Source organism: Cibotium barometz, chromosome 10 (assembly GCF_041138505.1).
Source record: "Cibotium barometz isolate CiBa-2024 chromosome 10, ASM4113850v1, whole genome shotgun sequence".
Taxonomy (NCBI): domain Eukaryota; kingdom Viridiplantae; phylum Streptophyta; class Polypodiopsida; order Cyatheales; family Cibotiaceae; genus Cibotium; species Cibotium barometz.
The window spans coordinates 59,425,765-59,431,764 of record NC_141055.1 but is presented as its reverse complement, the minus strand read 5'-3'; positions in this window follow the sequence as shown (position 1 = coordinate 59,431,764).

Genomic DNA, 6,000 nt, shown 5'->3' with positions numbered 1-6,000 from the left:
CGCCCCATTGATTAGGGTCGAGATGTCCAGTTGACGACATGGAGCAACAGATGCAATCAATTTGCAAAGATATAAAAGTTGCCTAAGATAGACAGAAATTGCAGATAAGAAGAGGACAGACAGAAAATTCGAAGAAGCAGATATGGTCTTCATTCGAGTACACCCCAAAAGAAGTTCTCTATCTCTTGGGAAGTACAAGAAGTTATCCCCCAAATATTGTGGGCCATATCTGATTACAAAGAAAGTAGGTGACTTAGCCTACGAGCTTCTTCTGCCTCCTCATCTCAAAGTACATAATGTATTTCATGTCAGCCTTCTTAAAAAGTATGTACCAAGCCCAAATCATGTGCTTGATGATGAAATCTTAACTTCTTCAACCCAAGGGCAGATGGAACTACAACCTGAAGAAATTCTTGATGTTTGAGAGAAGGTTCTCAGGAATAAAATTCTGAGAGAATTATTGGTTAAATGGAAGTTCTATCCTTTTGAAGATGCCACCTGGGAGAAAGAAGCCGAACTATTACGGGATTACCCCGAGTTTGCGAGATAAGGATATCTCGCATTTTTCAAGTGGGAGAGAATGTAAGATTCCTCCCCAGCCCTCAAGATGTCCAGTATCTTCCCCCTGTAATCAATCCCCTCTTCAGAATAATAAAAGATCTTGTTTCTACCTATTTTGACTTAGAGAGAGAAAATATTCTAGAGAGAGGTTATTCAGTTTTTAGATATTTTTGGATGGAAAAATATCTCATCTTATTAAAATAAATTCCCCCGAAACAGAAGTTCAAAAAGAATTTCAGAAGGTGCATTAGAAACAAATTATAATCTGTTCAAAAGGCCTTATCCTAAGGGCCAGATTTTCTGAAAATTTTAAATTAAGGTTCCTATAGACCAATAAGATTAATCCAAATGTAGGGAGGAGGTAAATTGAAGAAATAAAGAAATTCCCCCCAATTTGAGTAAATACTCACATAAGATGAAGAGTGGACTAAGAACCAAAGGAAATACTAAAAAAATGAATTTTTGACACCTCAGAGTGGGGATTCCCCCTCATGGAGGAGGCGCCTATTTCACATGTGTGGTGGAGTTTTAAATTCTCAAATAGAGATATTTCATCTCTCCTCTCTCCTAATTCAAAACTTGATCCAAAAAGTGAGCTAAACTGACCCAAAAATGGTCAAAAATTGACCAATGTGAGATCCCACTCCCGGATGGTAGCAGAGCGGAAGTAGCTTCCTCTTGCGCGGGGCAGGGTTTCTCACTTGGGGCCTTGCCCTCGAATGTCCGGGCACGAGACTAAGCTGGTGGTCATTCCGAAAACTGAAACCGGGAAAATTTTCCATGCCCGAAAAGCGGGGACGATTCCACCATTTTGAATTTTTTAACAAATTTTTCTAACGAAGTCAAGATAGTGAACTAACCTTCATCTGAATAAACCAGATAGAAGGGAAACTATTACAGACTTAACTTGAAGGGATCAACGCTTTTTTCCTAATTGAATCAAGCACAACCATTGATCTATTCATTTGAGAAGTCTTCAGGCTTTTAATTAACTACTCGAGTTATAAGCATAATCCTATTAATCAATTTTATTATTTTAAAACTCTACTGATTCCAGCCAGCCCATGGGTTAGCCACCGCCCAACCAGTGGAATAGTAGAACCAGATAAGTACTCACCCACCCATAATTGAAAGCCTTTCTTAACTTTTTCTTTAGAATACAGATACTCACACACTCCTCTTTAAACTTTAATTTATAAAACAATCCATTGATTAACATGGGTACAGATGTCACAACTCAAAATTTTCATTCAATCCTTGTTTCTCACAAAACAGTATCACTCTGGACTCTCCGTTGAGACCAGCAGGTTAGCAACGAGATCCAGTAACAGATTACAATAAGTTTCTCGTTCATCATATATATATATCTTCCACGTCATACGCATGGGTGTCCTCGGCACCGCGAGCCCATGCATCGCCTGGTCAGAACCCTCCAGGATCCTCCTTAGGTGTCTTGGCACTTCACTCAGGGACTGCTTTGTCAGCCCTCGTCCATCGTACCAGAAGCGCACCATTTTAACCATACCAAGGTTGGTCAAGACCTGGGGGCTTTGCCGCGTGAGTTGTCCCTTGAACACTCCCCGCCAGCTATTGCAACCGAACTTCCCTTAGAACACACATATACCAAATGCTCCCTCCCCAGCATTCTGGTGTAAGACAATCCTTTAAGAAAACAGGGTTTCTATGCAAGTTTTTAGTTTTGATTTTCTTTTGAATACAATGAGTATATCTTAATTCCGTATCCCAAGACTTCTAGATCACAGGTCTGGATTCCCAAGCAGAATTCCTCGAATTCTGAAATTCTTGATCCTCAAATCAAAATCAAAGGTCTCAACTTAGTTTCAGATTCGGTGGGTGATTTGAGTGTAGATTACTGAACTGGTCACATCGTCTATTCTTGAAACTGACAAGAAGGAGTTATGTCCTAGTCATAGTCTGATTCAGGGATTGAGTCTGGAAAGGTTCTTCCTGATCTATCTTTCTTGAAGGTAATTACTACTTTACTGAATTCAAAACTAAACACGAATCCCTATGAGGAATAAATTTGTCATTTATCTAAAATTCCGACTTCGATAGTTTCTTTGAATTTTCTCATTACCATCCTAGAGAATATAAAACGGTATAATTTTCCTTCACTGAGTATTTACTTATTCATTTTTCCAATATTCATGGGATTTAAACATAGGATAGTGAACTCTTATTTTGATAAAAAAATTCTTTTATGCATCATTTTATGCATAAAAAGCAATATTGGTGAAAGCAACACTTTTGTAATAAAAAAAAATTCTTTTATGCATCATTTTATGCATAAAAATCAATATTAGTGAAAGTAACACTTTTACAATTAAAAAAATTTCTTTTATGCATCATTTTATGCAGAAAAATCCATTTTAATGAAAGTAACACTTTTATAATAAAAATATTCTTTTATGCATCTATCTATGCATAAAATTCCATTTTGATGAAAGTAACATTTTTATAATTTAAAAAAATATTCTTTTATGCATCTATTTATGCATAAAATACATTTTGATGAAAGTAACACTTTTATAATTAAAAAAATATTCTTTTATGCATCTATTTATGCATAAAATCCATTTTGATGAAAGTAACACTTTTATAATAAAAAAATATTTCTATTTATGCATAAAATTTATTTTGATGAAAGTAACACTTTTATAATTAAAAAAGTATTCTTTTATACATCTATTTATGCATAAAATCCATTTTGATGAAAGTAACACTTTCATATATATATATATATATATATATATATATATATATATATATATATATATATATATATATATATATATATATATTCTTTTATGCATAAAATCCATTTTGATAAAATTAACACTTTTGTAATTAAAAAAAATCAATATGCATCTTTCTATGCATAGAATTTAATTCTATTGAATATCACTCTTTTATAAAAAAATAATAATCAATATGCATCTTTCTATACATAGAATTTAATTCTATTAAAAATCACTCTTTTTTAATAAAAAATAATCAATATGCATCTTTCTATGCATAGAATTTAATTCTATTAAAAATCACTTTTTTTAATTAAAAAAACAATCATTTTGCATCTTTCTATGCATAGAATTTAATTCTATTAAAAATCACTCTTTTATAATAAATATGCATAGGACTTAAATATTTAAAAAAATAATCAATATGCATCTTTCTATGCATAGAACTTAATTCTATTGAAAATCACTCTTTTATAAAAAAAAATAATCAATATGCATCTTTCTATGCATGAATGAAAATGACACTTTTAGAATACACAAACGATGGGGATTACTCTTTTTGATTAATAAAAGATGAGATTTATTTCACAAATTTTTAGAAAATTTCGCCATAACCTCCTTTGTATGGTTGACCATTTTTCAATTTTTCTAACCTTAATCTACTTAGGAATTATCCCCAATTGGTTTAAAGCATTCTAAACTAATCAATTTTTACTGTTAAGAGAGAAACAATATGAAAAGTTTAATTCCAACAATTAGATCACTTAACTAGGATAAAGAAGGGCTAATTTTAAGAATGAGAGAGGGGGAAAGCCTTTCCAAGAAGGCATAGCATATGAAATTCTGGGAGCTTTCCTTTGGCTTGATGGTTTGAGAGTTCTACTCTTGTTTGCAACAAGAGTGGCCACCAATTCTTCAGAAGAGGGAATGGTCAAAATCTAGTGAATTATTAAGAATTTCACAGTTCTTGGCTCTTGGGAGGAGTAGAGTAACAGTGCATAAAACACTATTAAGCTTCAACAAAGGGGGAGGCTTCTATTTAAAGAAAAAAGTGAGCTTCTAACCAAGCAAACTAATTCTAGAATTTTCTAGATCAGTTTGGTCAATTTTTGACCATTTTTAGGTCAGTTTAGCTTACTTTTTGGAACTAGACTTGAGTTAGGAGAGAGGAGAGATGAAATATCTCAATTTTTGATAATTTTAAACTCCACCACACATGTGAAGTAGGCGCCTCCTTCATGAGGGGGGAATTCCCATTGTGAGGTGTCAAAACCCATTTTTTTAGTAATTCCTTTGGTCTTTAGTCCTCTCTTCATCTTATGTGATTATTTACTCATTTTTGGGGGGATTTTCTTTATTTCTTCTATTTATCTTCTCCACACATTTGGATGAATCTGATTGGCTCCTCAAAACCTTAATTTAAAATTTTTCAAAAATCTGGACCCCTAGGATAAGGCCTCTTAAACAGATTGTACTTGATTTCTAATGCACCTTCTGAAAATCTTTTTGAACTTCTAGTTTGGGGGAACGTATTTTAATAAAAAGAGATATTTTTCCATCTAAAAATATTCAAAATCTAAATAACCTCTCTCTAGAATATTTTCTCTCTCTAGGCCAAAATAGGTAGAAACAAGATCTTTTATATTTCTGAAGAGGGGATTGATTACAGGGGAAGATACTGGACATCTTGAGAGGATGGGGAGGAATCTTACATTCTCTCCCACTTGAAAAATGCGAGATGTCCTCATCTCGTAAACTGGGGGTAATCCCGTAACAGTTTGCGAGATGTCCTCATCTCGCAAACTGGGGGTAATCCCGTAACAGTTCGGCTTCTTTCTCCGAGGTGGCATGTTCAAAAGGATAGAACTTCCATTTGACCAATAATTCTCTCAAGATTCTATTCCTGAGAACCTTTTCTCGAACATCAAGGATTTCTTCAGGTTGGAGTTCCATCTGCCCTTGGGTTGAAGAAGTTAAGATTTCATCATCATCAACAAGCACATGATTTGGGCTTGGTACATACTTTTTAAGAAGGCTAACATGAAATACATTATGTGCTTTGAGATGAGGAGGCAGAAGAAGCTCGTAGGCTAAGTCACCTACTTTCTTTGTAATTAGATATGGCCCACAATATCTGGGGGATAACTTCTTGTACTTCCCAAGAGATAGAGAACTTCTTTTGGGGTGTACTTGAATGAAGACCATATCTGCTTCTTCGAATTTTCTGTATGTCCTCTTCTTATCTGCATACTGCTTCTGTCTATCCTGGGCAGCTTTTATATCTTTGCGAATTGCTACATCTGCTGCTCCATGTCGTCAAGCATTTGTCTGGACATCTCGACCCTAATCAAGATTCATAGGCTACTACATGACCTTCTTGCATAAGTGCACCTCACAGGGCAAAACCACTGGCATCAGTTACTACCTCAAAGGATAGAGAGAAATCTGGCACCTTCAGAACGGGATTGGTTACCAAGGCGGTCTTCAGCTTATCAAAAGCACTCTGGCACCTAGCAGACCATTGAAACGGGATATTCTTCTTGAGAAGATTTGTTAGGGGGGAAGCTATGAGAGCATACTTTGGTATAAAAATTCTATACCAACCAGTCAATCCCAAGAATCCTCTGACTTCTTTCACTGTCGGGTTCAGGCCAAATCTATGACTGCTTGGACTTTAGCA